Source organism: Podarcis cretensis (assembly GCF_951804945.1).
Source record: "Podarcis cretensis genome assembly, chromosome: 14".
Taxonomy (NCBI): Eukaryota; Metazoa; Chordata; class Lepidosauria; order Squamata; family Lacertidae; genus Podarcis; species Podarcis cretensis.
Genome location: NC_137183.1, coordinates 54,892,432 through 54,907,307, shown reverse-complemented (window position 1 = coordinate 54,907,307; position 14,876 = coordinate 54,892,432). Strand labels below are relative to the sequence as shown.

The 14,876-nt window shown below is 49.8% G+C and overlaps 1 protein-coding gene and 1 pseudogene across 2 annotated transcripts in view; one reads left to right on the top strand and one right to left on the bottom strand.

Annotated features, from left to right (window-relative positions):
- Positions 1-1,785: 1,785 nt before the first annotated feature.
- LOC307203566 (urotensin-2 receptor pseudogene) lies at positions 1,786-4,270 on the bottom strand (annotated as a pseudogene). The gene has a single exon. The product of its transcript is annotated as a urotensin-2 receptor pseudogene (transcript).
- Positions 4,271-6,236: 1,966 nt separating this feature from the next.
- RNF216 (ring finger protein 216) overlaps positions 6,237-14,876 on the top strand; it is an 88,246-nt gene continuing 79,606 nt past the window's right edge. The window contains exon 1 of the mRNA XM_079953717.1: positions 6,237-6,299. The gene's annotated coding sequence lies outside the window, so the exon portion shown is untranslated. The remainder of the gene's footprint in view (positions 6,300-14,876) is intronic.

Below are 14,876 nucleotides of genomic sequence, written 5' to 3'. Positions count from 1 at the left end.
AAAACACAGAAGCTGGATTCCATTTTCTTTCATTTCATTTGTACCCCCACCTTCCTCCAAGGAGCTCAAGGCAGCAGATCTGATTCTATTCCCCACCCTGGGCCTGTCTTGTCTCTATCTACTCTCTCCATGGCATGTATAATTTTTTGAACTTAGGATCATAGAATTGTACAGTTGGAAGGGACCACGGGGTCATCTAGTCCAACCCCCTGCAGTGCAGGAATCTTTTTGCACAGCAAGGGACTTGAATCCACAACCCTGACATTAAAAGTCTTTACTGCCTCTTGCCTTTTCTCTAAGCGAGAAAATCCCAAACGCTGCAACCTTTCTTTATAGCGGGGGAATGGAAGCAGGAAAGAATAGGCCGAGGCTTTGCACTGCACGTTCTCAGGCAAGCGGAGTTCCCCCAGGGCATGTAAACACAGTGTGATTGTTTCAGTTACACGTGCTTAGACTCTGCCTGTATAGCCAAGGCACAATAGGCCATGGGAACTTGGGCACTGAGCCAGAGACTTCACTGAACTACATGGTTTTGAAGGAACTGCGTGGTGGCATCTCGGGGACTGGGAGGGAGACAGTACCAGACAGCGAAGGAGAAAGAGCAGCAGCTTCTGATCGTATTCTGCCACGTGTCACCAAACCTGTCTGGGATCCCTTTCCACCAAACAGTGCACATTGCTGCTGAACGTGCATCGTTTCCCTGATTGAACTGATCGCCCGCCTGAAGCCTCGGAGATGAGGGGACACTGGGCCCCCGCTCCAGCTGCTGTTGGACTACAGCTCCCATCAGCCCTGATCATTGGCTGGTGCTGATGGGAGTTTGTAGCCTGACAGCAGCTGGTGGAGGAGCAGCACAGACTCCCCATCCCTGTCTTCAAACAGTTATAATGCGCTCCCGTAGCCCCATGCAGTGTGTGGGTCATAGAGGAATGCATGTTCCTCCCTTTGTGATCTTCCAATTCAACAGCTCCTGATAAGTTTCCAAGGGACCCACAGGGCCCCCAGAGTGGACTGGCTGCAGTGTGGCGCCAGTTCCTATTTCTGAGCCTGGCCTACCTCACAGGGTGGTTGCAAAGCTTAAATGGGCAAGGGGGGGCCATGACGACACTGCTTCTTGGATGAAGTATGGGATGAAAATCTGACACACCAATGAAAACACAATTCAGCAACTTCAGATCATGGAAACTTGCATGTATTTGGGCTTGCACACAGGTGCTCAATTTGCTTCTGCCTATAAAGGATGTAGGGACGCGGGTGGCGCTGTGGTAAAAACCTCAGCGCCTAGGACTTGCCGATCGTATGGTCGGCGGTTCGAATCCCCGTGGCGGGGTGAGCTCCCGTCGTTGGGTCCCAGCTCCTGCCCACCTAGCAGTTCGAAAGCAGCCTTAAGTGCAAGTAGATAAATAGGTACCGCTTTATAGCGGGAAGGTAAAAGGCGTTTCCGTGTGCTGCGCTGGTGCAGGCTTGCCAGAGCAGCTTCGTCACGCTGGCCACGTGACCCGGAAGTGTCTTCGGACAGCGCCGGCCCCTGGTCTCTTAAGCGAGATGGGCGCACAACCCCAGAGTCGGTCACGACTGGCCCGTACGGGCAGGGGTACTTTTACCTTTACCTTTATAAAGGATGTGGCCTTGTGCAATCTTATTTGGAGGTATAGTAAATCCCATAATAGACCATGGTGGGGCTGAGGTTTTGACCCATGATTATTCAGACACACACACACACTCACACAGACACACACCATTCTCCTCTTGGATTTTCCTAGGCACATTTTCAAAACTATTGTCAAATTCCATGAGTATGAAGGCCTTTTGCACAAACAACTGTCCACACATCACTGTACAAATGTTCCAGAAGTGGGGGTTGCCTGATCTGGACAGGTATTTTGTGTGGGTTTCTGTAGCTCCCAGCAGCCAATCAAGTAGGGAAATTTGGCACAGGACAGGGCTTCTTCCCTCAAGGCTGGTCGAGTGGCTGAACGCTTGTCCCCCTGCCTGGCCTGTCTACTGCTCACTTTTTCACAAGAAGACTTCCTTGTTGCCAATTCCCTGCATCTGAGCCACAGCCAAGCTCTCTGTGTACGTGTGGCTTCCGGACCACACTGATTCCCCCGAGGAACCCCTCTTGGGCTTGACCTTGATGAGGACAAGGGCGTTCCTCTGCCGACCCCTTAAGTACTCCTTGTACTTCTTGGAGAGCAGAGTGTAGAGGAAAGGGTTGATGCAGCTGTTGCTGTAAGCTAGGCAGGTCACAAAAAAATTGATGCAGGCCACTGTGGTGTTTGCAAGGCTGCTCGGCTGGCGGCGATAGACGCTGAGCAGCTGCCAGAGCCAAAAGGGAATGAAGCAAGCCCAGTAGGCAAGGATGATGCTAAATATCATGTACAGGACCTTCTGCCGAGAGCACCTCTTCATCGCCTTGGCACTGAAGACTGCTGCCTGAGACCTCCAGTAGGTCCTGGCCAACTTGATGTACAGGTAGCAGATGACTAGGCCAGGGGCCAAGATGCTGGTGATGAAGAGGACAGTGAGGTAGACTTTGTAGGCCCCCATCTGCCAAGTAGGGTGGCACATGCGCTTGGTCACTCCTCCCTGGCTGCTCGTCCGGAGGTCGATGAGAACCATGGTGGGCAAGGCAAGGAGGAAGGAGAGGAGCCAGACCGAGCAGGTGATGGTTCTCCGGTAGTCTCCAGGCCTCCGGAGCGAGTCCAAGGGCTTGACAACCGCCAGGTACCTCTCTGTGCTCATGATGGTGAGAGTGAAGATGCTGGCATGCATGGTGAGCAGGTCCAGGCCGAAGAGGACCCTGCAGCCCACGTCGCCAAAGTACCAGTCCTTCACGAAGTAGGTGCAGACGACGAAGGGGATGGTGGCCAGGTATAGGAGATCGGCCAAGGCCAAGTTGACCACGTAAACGTACATGGAGGCAGACAGCCGTACGGAGAGGTTGACAACCACCAACGTGTAGATGTTTCCAACCACCCCGATGACGCACATGACGGACAGAGCGCATCCCAGGAAGGAGGTGGCCAAGACGTCGCTGGCGCTGCCAGTGGTGTTGGAGGGACCGCTGCCATTCTCAAGCAGGCAGGACAGGTTGGCACATGGGCCCAGGTCCATTATATCTGACCCTTGCACTGGGTCAACATGTTCCACCCAAATGGCATGCCGGATTCTTGCCCAATGCACAGTGCAAATAATCCCCCTCCTCGAGCACAGCGGCTCTGCTCTAATATATTTGCCAACCAGCTGCCGCCGCTCCGCTTTTGCTGCTGACTCGACAGCCTTTAAAACAGTTTGGTATGATCAGATTCCGCGCATAATTTTGCTGAGCAGGAAAGCCCCCCCCCCCTGATGAGGCAGCTGCAAGAGGACAGGAAGGAAAGGCTGCAGGTTAAAGTTTCAGGGCTCCCAGGTCCAAATCTTACCAGGTTCCAGCAGGCAAGTGAAGGGAGACGAGAGTGGCTTGGTTCAAAGCAACCTCCTTGTGACTGCCTGTCTTCCTGCCTTTAATCCCTCTGGGCAAACATCCAGCGAGCCATCCTTTGAGAGTGCAGGGCTGGCTCTCCACATCAACTTTATCAGGTGTCCAGGTGTTTTCTTTGAAGGTTTTGCGCGGCCAGCGGTGGCCCTGCCTGTGCAGATCTCCCAGAAGTCGCTTTCCAGGCACGATGTTTGGCCACAGGTGAGCTGGGCAAAGGACGCTGCTTCGTTCGGAGGGAGAGAACAAGCTGCTTGCCTTGTCGACGCAAGAATGCAAATGGCAAAGAATCGCTGAGCAGGACATGGTTTTGTGGGCGGATTCTGTGCCGGCTGCCAGGGCCGGACCTTGCAAATAATTGGATCTATTGTGACAGATGCTTACGCTTTCTCTATCTCTGGGCTGGGAAGTCTATTCACTGCTGCAAGAGGTGGGAAGGGCCTGGGATTCTTTCTGATGGTCCCCTAGAGGTGGGGTTTCATCCTGTGCTGCTCAGGAAGGAGGAGGCACAGTCAGCAGCAGACTTTTGTATCTTGGAGCAACAGGGTGGATTTTCTTTCCAGCTGCCTCCTTCCCTGCCTGCAGGGCTGTGCAAAAGCGCTGAGGTTGCCCTGCAACCCACAAACAGGATGACTCTCAGCCACCTTTCGAAGGTGAGGCTGGAAAGTGTGCTTCCGCATCCACACGGATGTGCGCTAACAAAACCCTAAACCTGTGAGGGAAGCTGCACATACTGGTGCTTGTGTAGCTGGTTTTACTTCAATTAATGTTTAATTTTTTTTAATGGTTTCTTTTTTTTTTGCATTCTTATATTACATTGGCAAACATTGTCATATTACATTACAGAGCTTATCATATTTTCCAACATGTATACCAAGATTATCTACACACTTCATATACCTAAAAAGAAAGAAAAACAAAGAGAAAAAACAAAAACATATACGTACCAACACATTCAACTTCCTGTCTATCCCATTGTATATTCCTTTTTTTAACAAATGAATGTACTCATATTATCGTATATTTCTTTTACATTTTATCTAATACATTCCTATAACAATATGTGCTCTTGTTCTTATTTCTCAACTCAGTCGCTCTCGAACATCAATCAAATGCTAGCATAGATAACAAACCTTTACTGTATTTTTGAACGTATGTTTTATATCTATCCCATTTTTCCTCTCAGGCTATTTGTCAGCTGCACCATCTCAGCAAATTCTTGTAGCTTAATATTGCCAGTTCCTTATTGTTGGGACTTCTTCTTCCTTCCACCCCTTTGCCACCAAAGTCTGGGCTGCAGCTGTTGCATAAAAGAACCCCTCCCTAAAGGCCTTCGGGATGTCCCTGCCAACAATGCTTAACAGAAATGTGTCTGGTCTTTTTTAAAAGGTTATTCCAATTTTAATGGTTTCTTTTAGCTGTTTTTTGTTTTAGCTCCAAGGTGCCTTGAGTCCGTGTCAGCAGCAAAGTTACTATTATTACTAATAATCCTATAGGTGAAACCATCAGTGCATTTAAAGCGTTTTTCACAGCTCTCCAGTGAAAGGATCGCTGCTTCTGCGACCCAACATCCAACGCAAAGCAAATGCGGTTGGTTTGATCTCGTAGCCCCACCTGGTGGCCACGCAGAGCTGGTGCCTAATTATTAGAAGGGGGAAAGTACGACAGGCAGACGACAGTCCGGGCGCTTGCACGCGATCCTGGCCCGCCCCGGCTGCTGATCCTAAGCTCGTTTACTTGGAAGCCAGCCAGCTCTGCTTGGATTCCGTGGGATCCGCTTCTCCGGAGAGCTGGTGTGATCCTGCGGGTGGGGTGGGGGTTGCGCGGCTGCTTCAGTCCAGCGGGCAGGATCGGGTCCCCGCGGAGGGATGGGCGCACAATGCGGTGGAAAGAGGCAGTCCGGGGAAAGTGCGGGCCACTTGGAGCTCTTTTCTGCGGGCCGGGGGCAGAAAAGGGTAATGGCGCCAGGCAGAAATCCGTCGGGTGGAGGGCGGTATCTAAAGGTAATTAACGGGAATAAGAAGAACCAAAACTGGAGGAGGAGAAGCGCCACCGTTTTCCTTGCCTGCCGCCTTTCCACGGTTAGAGCCTCGAGGCGGATTAAGAGCCTGGAAACACATTGGACAAATATCTTTTTCTTATTTAATATTTGGCAAATATCTTTTTATTTTCATTTTCATTTTCATATTTTCTTTTTAGGTCCCCTATTTCTTTTTCAGTATATGCTGGTGTAAGGATTAATTTATTTTCTTCTTCCTTTTTGTAAATTTTAAAAATGCAATAAGGATTAATAATAATAATAATAATAATAATAATAATAATAATAAATAAGAGCCTGGAAACAGAGCCGAAGTCGCCGTGAGCAACAAATGACCCCCTTCCCCGGCCAAAGGCTCTTCCTCCTCCCATAAACCACGCGCATCTCTCGAGATCCCCAGCAAACACGCGGCTTCCGCGTCTTTCGCCCCCTTTTCGCAAACGCGCATGCGCACTCTCGGGCACTGGAACCTCCTCTCCGCCCCCTCCCGCTCGAAGAGCCGGCCGTCACGTGACCTGAAGGCAGTTGGTTGGCAGTTGCGGGATTTCGGCCCCCCCCTTTCGAGAAACTCGCTGATCCGCGCCTGGAGCGGAGAGTCGCGCGCCGCTCTGCCCCGAGCCCTCCCCTCGTCTCCATGGTCTCTTCGCCCCCGGCCCGCCCCTCGCGGTCACGTGGCGCCCTCGCGCAGGCCGGAAGGAGGCCTGACAGGCCGGCCCCCCCCCCCCGCCCTTGGCGGCCGCGAGGAAGAGGAGGCGGAGGCGGACGAGCGGGAGACGGAGCGAGGTGAGTGAGTGAGGGAGCCAGCGAGCGAGTGGCCGGCCGGGGGTCCTCCGGGGTCTCCCCGCCCGCTCCCCCAGGGGCAGCCCCGCCCGCACCAGCCTCGGTTGCCTGGCAACCGCCCCCCCCGAGACACCTGCCGGGCCCCCCGGACTCCCCGCCGAGGCAGGCCCCGCTCCCCCCTGTGCAGGGCGGCGGCTGCTGCTGCTGCCAGCCCGTGTGGGCGTCCCCGAGGCAGCCCCTCCAGCCCCAGCTGCTGCGGCTGCTGCTGCTCGTCCTCCTTCCCCGGCTGCCTTCGTTTCGCTCTCCCCTTCTCCTCCTCCCCACCAGCCCAAACTTCTGCCAGCTTGGAAGTTTTGCTTCTCGCTGCGGGGCGACTCCGCCTCGGATCGGCGGCTTCCCTTCCCCGCCCCGGGGCTCCCTCCCGCTCTCCCCTCTCGCAGCAGCAGCAGCTGCCTTCTTCCTCCTCCACCTGCTCTCCTCCTCCTCCTCCTTCGCTCGGGCCATCTGCTCCCCCGGCCTCGCCCGGCTCCCGGTCCCTCTTCGCGTTCTCCCCTCTCCTGGGGAAGCAGCTCCTCCTGATGTGGGCCTGGATGGCGTCCCCTCCCTGCTTTCCAAAGTCCATCCACCTGCAAGGGTTAATCAAGGAAAAGCAAAGGCAGCAGCACCCCCCCCCGCACCTGAACTTTTGGGGGGAGAGGGGGTGGGGATGCCATTGCGGATTTGGAGCTCTTCCGTGGTCCAGGGAGGGGGGAGAGTTGCTGCTGCTGCTGCTGCTGCCGCCCTCTGCTCCTGCTTGGGGGCACCTGGTTGGCCGCTGTGAAAACAGGATGCTGGACTAGATGAGTCCTTGGCCTAATCCAGCAGACTCTCCTTATGTCCTGCTCTATGTTGCGTGGGGGAGCCTCTTATTGCCAGCTTTGAACATTTGGATTTGGCGGAACGTTTATTTCCAGGCACATGTGTGGTGGTGCCGGGTCACACTCCCCCCCCCTCCAAGTGCACAAATCTGAGAGGAGAGGTTGGGTTGTGTGCCTAAGCCCAGGGGTCAGCAAACCATTTCAGCAGGGGGCCAGTCCACTGTCCCTCAGACCTTGTGGGGGGCCGGATTATATTTTGAAGAGGGAAAAAAAGAACGAATTCCTATGCTCCACAAATAACCCAGGGATGCATTTGAAATATAAGCACACATTCGACTCATGTAAAAACACGTTGATTCCTGGACCGTCCATGGGCCAGATTTAGAAGGCGATTGGCTGGATCTGGCCCCCGGGCCTTAGTTTGCCTACCCATGACCTAAACCAGGGGTCAGCAACCTTTTTCAGCTGTGGGCCAGTCCACCGTCCCTCAGACCATGCGGTGGGCCAAACTGTATTGGGGGGGGGGGAGAGAGAAAAGAACGAATTTCTATGCCCGCAAATAACCCAGAGATGCATTTTTAAATAAAAGCACACATTCGACTCATGTAAAAACACCCGGCAGGCCCCACAATGCATTTTAAATAAAAGGACACATTCTACTCATGTAAAAACACACTGATTCCCGGACTGTCCACAGGCCAGATTGAGAAGGCGATTGGGCTGCATCCGGCCCCCGGGCCTTAGTTTGCCTACCCCGGCCTAAACCCACCTGACTTCCGGTTAAACTCAGTGTAAACTCAATTGTGCTTGTCCTGAGTAGACATGCATAGGATCATGCTGTTGTATTGATTTGGTACTGTGTGTTTGATGTTGCTTAATCGTGTTGCAATGTGTACTGAGTTTTAAAAGAGGCGTGGTTGCTGAGCAGCCCAACACCCTTCTTTACCCTACATTTCAGCAATTGCTTCTCCCCCATTTGAGATGTACAGATAAGATTCGAACTGCCATGCCCAGCATGCAGAGAGCATTGTAAGTGTCATGGCGGACAGCTTCTGAGTCTTAGGGCTGTTCCGTGCATGACATTGCTCCCCAGAGCCACAATATCGGAACGGGGCCTTCATGTTTAGGGGCAGCAATCTGGTGAATGCAGTGGGACAAGGAGGAAGGGCTGCTGGCCTTTTTCATGCTCGGTTTTTACCACGGCATGTTTTCATCCTGTGGGTTGACTGGAGCTGTGTGAATGGCCACAGTGGGAATTGGGACCCCTTATGAGATGTTCTGGGTTCTGATTCAGCAGCCAGGCTCTTCTTAGACTGTTGGAGCCTTTTCTTATACTATATTGAGATCCCCCCTTGCTGCAGGAGGAAAAAGCACATGTGGAATCCTCCCTGGAATGTAACGTGAGGGTTTGTTTCATGAGGAGTGCTGGGTAGTTGAGAGCTCTTTGCACAGGGTAAGAGTTGCACCAGAATGACTAGTATGATGTGCTTTGAACACTTGGGTGCTGTGTTATTCACAGCCACCTCTTCCAGTTTTTGTTTTTGTTTTAAAACTATTTTAACACTTTTGCAGCAGGGATAGGAAACGTATGGTCCTCTTGCTGTTGCAGTTTCCCCAAGCCAAATCTTTGGAATGAGGGCATGCAAGAAGGAAGAGGTGGTCTATAAAGCTGCAGAAATCGCTTTCATAAAGGAGATGGTTGTGGAAGTTTAGTACGTGCAGCTGTGGAGATCTGTTTCTGAAGGGGGTGTGTCTGTTTACCAGCTTGTAAAAAGTATTTCCCTTATGGAATTTGTGTTTGCCAACTCAGTGCCCTCCAGATATTTGTTGTAAGACAGTGGTGGGGAACTGCTGGTCCACGAACCAAACTTCTCCCGCCAACCCTCCCCATCTAGCCTGCAAGGCCATTTTGGGCAAGCCAGACACTCTTCCATTGTTACACCTGATGTCATACATTGGTAGGGCTTCAAAGGAAGAATCAGGAGATTAGAGTGAGCTCCCAATATTCCTTTTGCTGGAGCCAGGCATGCTCCCACTGCCCTTCTGCTGACGGACAATGAGAAACTGCTTCTGCCACCCAGTGCTGCTCCTTGAACTTCTGAAAACTGGGTGCACAAAGAACAGTGTGAGGCTGCTTGTAAAAGGGCTTTCAAACAGCCCCGTGCTGTGCTTTGGAGTCCCGTCATTCGGGGCTTCTAAGCACAGCATCACCTGGTATCATAGTGGTGTCAGGTGATTGACAGAGCCTTGCTGATAAATGCAGTCCATCAGGGATTGGAAGGCCAGAAGAGGTCTCCTCCCTGCCCCGCTGTAGACATTTCCTTGCTGCATCAGAGAGAGGACTTTCGAAACTGTAATTCAGCATCGATTGGAGGCAGTTGGTGGTGTCCTCAACTGTATAACCTGGAGATTTTCCCCCTTTGTACCGTATTAGAGAGATTTCTCTTTCGTTCTGAAATTGCCAGGAAATGGTTTAGTTGTAGGAAGCATTTAGAAAGACAAGAGGCTTAATAAAATCCAATGCTTCAACATTCTTGGACTGGGAGGGCGGGGGGGGGGGCGGAATCCAAATTCCTACATGCAGTCGTCAGATTGTTAGACACATGGACAACCGAGTGCTAGCCAGTAGCGCTTGCCCAGTCCTGTGTGTTGCTGATAAAGAAGAAATGGTTCGGGTGCTCAGTTCTTCCCTTGCTTTCATTGGTCCTTAACTCTTGCAGCAGCAGCACTTTCCCTTCATCATCTTCAGCATCTTCTGGTTGCAAAAGGCTTTTTTGAAAAAAAGATTTGTGGTTTTCAGTTACATACATTTCAAGAGTTTTACAGTAACTTAAACATACCAAAACTTGACCTCCTCCTCTTTCTGCGGTTCCTTACATTAATTTTTTTCCCATTTCCTGCTTATTCTAAATAAACTTATTTTTTCATTCATCTACTTTAATTGTTTACTCTTATGAAACTGCAGGTTATTACAATAACCCTGCCAATTTGTTTACAATTTGTTTGTAAATATTCAATAAGCCATTTCCATTTTTTAATGTTATCTTGATTTCTCTCTTCCCCCGCCCCGCAGTAAGTTTTGCCATTTCTCCGTAGTCCATAAGTTTTTGTATCCATTCTTCTTTCATCATCGGGACTTTTTCTTTCTATTTTTGGGCAAATAACATTCTTGCCGCTGTAGTAGCATACAGTGGTGCCCCGCAAGACAAATGCCTCGCAAGACGAAAAACTTGCTAGACGAAAGGGTTTTCCGTTTTTCGAGGCGCTTCGCAAGACGAATTTCCCTATGGGCTTGCTTCGCAAGATGAAAACGTCTTGCGAGTCTTGCGAGTTTTCCCCCTCCCCCCCTTTTTCTAAGCCGCTAAGCCGCTAATAGCTGCTAAGCCACTAAGGCGCTAATAGCCGCTAAGCCGCTAATAGCGCTAATCCGCTAAGCCGCTAATAGGGGTGCTTCGCAAGACGAAAAAACCGCAAGACGAAGAGACTCGCGGAACGAATTAATTTCGTCTTGCGAGGCACCACTGTACATGAATAAATTCATATACTGTTTAGGTAATTCTGCCCCTGTAATTCCCAAAAGAAAATTTGATTAAAAATGCTGATTTTTTAAACAAATGTTATTTTAAACATCTTTCTCAATTCATTATGTATCAGTAAGCTTTAAACATACTGCGAGACCACATATGATAGAAAGTACCTTTTTTCTCTTCGCATTTCCAACACTTATTCGATTTTGAATTATACATTTTTTGCCAGTTTACTCAGTGTTAGATACCATGTATATAACATTTTCGTATAGTTTTCTCTTAAACCATAGCATGCTGTAAATTTTATATCCGTATTCCACAATCGTTCCCACACTTCCATAACTATATTATAACCAATATCTATTGCCCAGCGTATCATATGAGAGCCAGTGTGGTGTAGTGGTTAAGAGCGGTAGTCTCATAATCTGGGGAACCGGGTTCGCGTCTCCGCTCCTCCGCATGCAGCTGCTGGGTGACCTTGGGCCAGTCACATTTCTTTGAAGTCTCTCAGCCCCACTCACCCCACAGAATGTTTGTTGTGGGGGAGGAAGGGAAAGGAGAATGTTAGCCGCTTTGAGACTCCTGAAGGGGAGTGAAAGGCGGGATATCAAATCCAAACTCTTCTTCTTCCTCTACTCTTCATTGAAGACTTTACCTGCTCATCCTTTGTCTCCCAATCCAATAATATCTTATACATTTTTGGCAGTGCTTTTACGTTCCAACAGATCTCTCTCCAGTTGTGATATTTGTTCCCCAAACCCCTGGGGCTTGTCTAGGTGGGCCTGGGTTGGAGAAAAGGCAGCAGCATCAGAGCAGGCTGCTTGGGACTTTATGGAGCATATTCAGCCTTTCCTGAACCTTTGGCAGGAGACAGAAAGCTGGGAGGCAGAGGAGGCTTTCGTGCTACATTCTCCCCTTTTTGCAAACAGCCTCTTTTGGGGGTCGCTAATTCTGTTGCATCTTTGTGTCAGGGGTGTGATAGCATCATTTGACTGTATCTCAATATAGAATTGTCCTTGGTGGCTGCTGCACAGCGCCTCTTTGGATGAGATCCCAGGAGAGATGCTCGGAACAGTAATTTGCTCAGGGCCACGTGGAGGAGGGGTATCGTTACTCCTTCACGCCGTTAAAACGGACTCTTTCAGGTAGCAGAGTGAAGTCACACCTTCAGTTTTAATTAAGAGAAGAAGCATTCCTCAGTTATTGAAAACTTGTCACAACAGCGTTTTCCTGTTTTCCATTTTCTGGAAGTAGCGAGGGGTAACGGTGAGCCAATTAATTAGGGTGTTGTGGAAGATATGGCTTCTGGCTCCCATTAGATTATTAGTTTCGCTTTTTTAAAAACTTGACCACTTTCGCTTTTTGAAAAACTTGACTCCTCATTTTTACCTCCAGGCATTTGGCTTTAGCATTATCTGGCCATTTTGGCACCCAGGACAGTGCTGAGACTCCTAAGGGTTGTCCGTTAAGGAGATAATTTACAGTCCTACCTTTGATCCTTGGGATTTGGACTCCCGAATGCCGCAAACCTGGAAGTGAGTGTTCTGGTTTGCGAATGTTCTTTGGAACCCTAAACATCCGACGGAGCTTCCGCGGCTTCTGATTGGCTACAGGAGCTTCTTGCAGCCAATCAGAAGCTGCGCTTTGGTTTCTGAACGTTTTGGAAGTCGAACGGACTTCAGGAATGGATTCCGTTTGACTTCCAAGCTATGACTGTAGTGGATTTAGACCAGGAGTGGGTAACCTGGGGGGCGGGGAGAGATGCTGCTGGCCCCAGCTCTCCTTGAGGTGTGGGTGGGTGGAAGAGACGTAATGCAGAACATCTGGCGAGGTGAGCCAGCCTGGCTTTAGGCCCTTCAAGGTCATACTAGCAAATGAAGCTGTAGGCTGCATTAAAAAGCCCTTAGTCTATTTAATCATTTGAGTCGTAGCCTATTGTGATTGATTATGCTTGCATATGAATAAGAACCATGTTTCTGAAACATGCGAAAAGAGAGAGGCTTCTGTTAAGATGAATGTGTCCTGTGACATTCCTCATCTCAGAGACGTTCCTTCCAGCCTGTGAGAAAATGAAGGAAATAAAAATTAACTTAGTTTACTACAACTGTTATTATTAAATGTTATTAAATAGGAAGGGAGGCCTTTTCATTTGGATGTTAATCCCCATTTAACTCCCCATGGAATCAACACTTATTGTTCGCTTCCCATTTCCAGGGAGCTGAGGTGACTCTCCCACTTTTCAGATTCCTGCTTTTGAGCTCTCCATGGGCATCTGGTGGTGGTTGTTGTTGTTAAGTTTCTATGCTGCCCTTCATCCTAGGATCATAGGGCTGTTGGCAATATAAAAGCACAAAAATATATAACCTAGTAACAGACAAGAACAATACCCCACACCCAGTTTAAAAGGCCATAGGCATAGATTATTTAATTAACCAAAGGCCTGGGAGAAGAGGAATGTTTTTGCCTGGTGCCTAAAGAGATGCAACAAAAGTGCCAAGCGAGCTTCCCGGGGGGGGGGGGGGAGCATTCCACTGCAGAAAAGCCCCGTTCTGGTGTTGCCAACCTCCGGACTCCTCACAGACACATCTTATGTTCTTGTTCTTTTAATACGGTGCTTCTAGGGGGAGGATAATCCAAAGGCATTTAATCAATAACTCAGGGGGAGCAGACCTGCTGCCCGCCAGGTGTTGCTGGACTTCCAACTTCTGCCAGTCCCAACCAGCATGCTGTTACCGGAAAAATCCGAGGGCTCCCTTGGACAAAACAAAGACACCAACCAGGATAACTTGGAGCAAAACAGCAGCCTGTAGGCTTGGCCTTTATTGGACTGTTGCAACAGGGTATTCCCCTCACGTGCAGGAGAGAGGAAAGACCCAGAAGAATAGTGTGCAAGGTCTTATAAAAACTTTTGAAATTCCCCTCCTCTAGGTCTAGCCCACCCCCAGAAACATCATGCATACATTACAGAAAGGAGGAGTTGAGGGAGGAGTTGGTGGTAACTTGAGTGTCTTGTCACCTGGCTGGTTCCTCCTTTCCCCCCTCCCCCTGGGTCACTTCCAGGAACTTCCAGGAGACAAAGGGGAGTTTGCAGTTTCCTGCCCCCTGAGGGAAGATCTGATCAGTGTCCTTTGTTTCAGTCCATGTTGAATCCACTCCCATATGCAAGTTCTTTGTGATCTTGATTGTCTTCTGTCTGGGATCATCAGGGTTGGCATGGGCAGGGCTCCTGTGTATGTGCTGAGACAGTGAAGGGATTATGGCTGACCAGGACTAAGTCACCCCCCTTTGTTAGTTCTTGTCATATGGAGTAAAAATAAAATGAAACAGTGCAAATCCGATGTATGATTGATTTTCTATTTTTCTATGAATTTATAACAGAAATGTGGCGTGTGTGTGTGTGTGTGAAGTTTATACAAACAGAATGATTGGGGTGGGGGGGTTCCTGCAACAATGCCAGGGGTCAGGGATGATGGGATTGCCACCCCCACCCCCCGTTGGCTGCCCTTGCCATAGCTGGTTAAATGTTTCTGCTGTTGTAAACAAAAATTGCCCTTTTCCCTTATGGGGTATCCAAGAGCCCATATAGAGTCCTTACATAGGTTCCCTATTGGTAGGAGAGAATTAACAGAGGCCAACCAGAGAAGCGGCCAACCAGAAGCGGCTTAGTCATACTGGCCACATGACCCGGAAGCTGTACGCCGGCTCCCTCGGCCAATAAAGCGAGATGAGCGCCGCAACCCCAGAGTCGGTCACGGCTGGACCTAATGGTCAGGGGTCCCTTTATCTTTACCTTTAACCAGAGAATATTGAGAAGCAAAGTAGCTAGTAAACTTGATCTTTATTGATCTGTTGCAACAGGGTGCTCTCCTCCCCTGCAGGAGAGAGGAGGAACCCAGAAAAATGGCGTGCAAAGCCTTATAAAGACTTTTGAAATTGCCGCCCTGTAGATCACAACCACCCCCAGAAACATCAAACACCACCCCTCAGATAGGTAAAGGTACCCCTGCCCGTTCGACAGGATTTGTGAAGGAAAAGACAATGGGGAGGCTTTTCCATTTTCCTTTGACCTTGCAGAGAAAACATTTGGTCAGTTTGGGACAGTTTGGGAATCAAATGGTTCCAGGTCGGTCTTCCTGTGCTGATCTATGTACATGCTTGGTTGGTACGCTTATGAACATTACTATATATCTAAGACC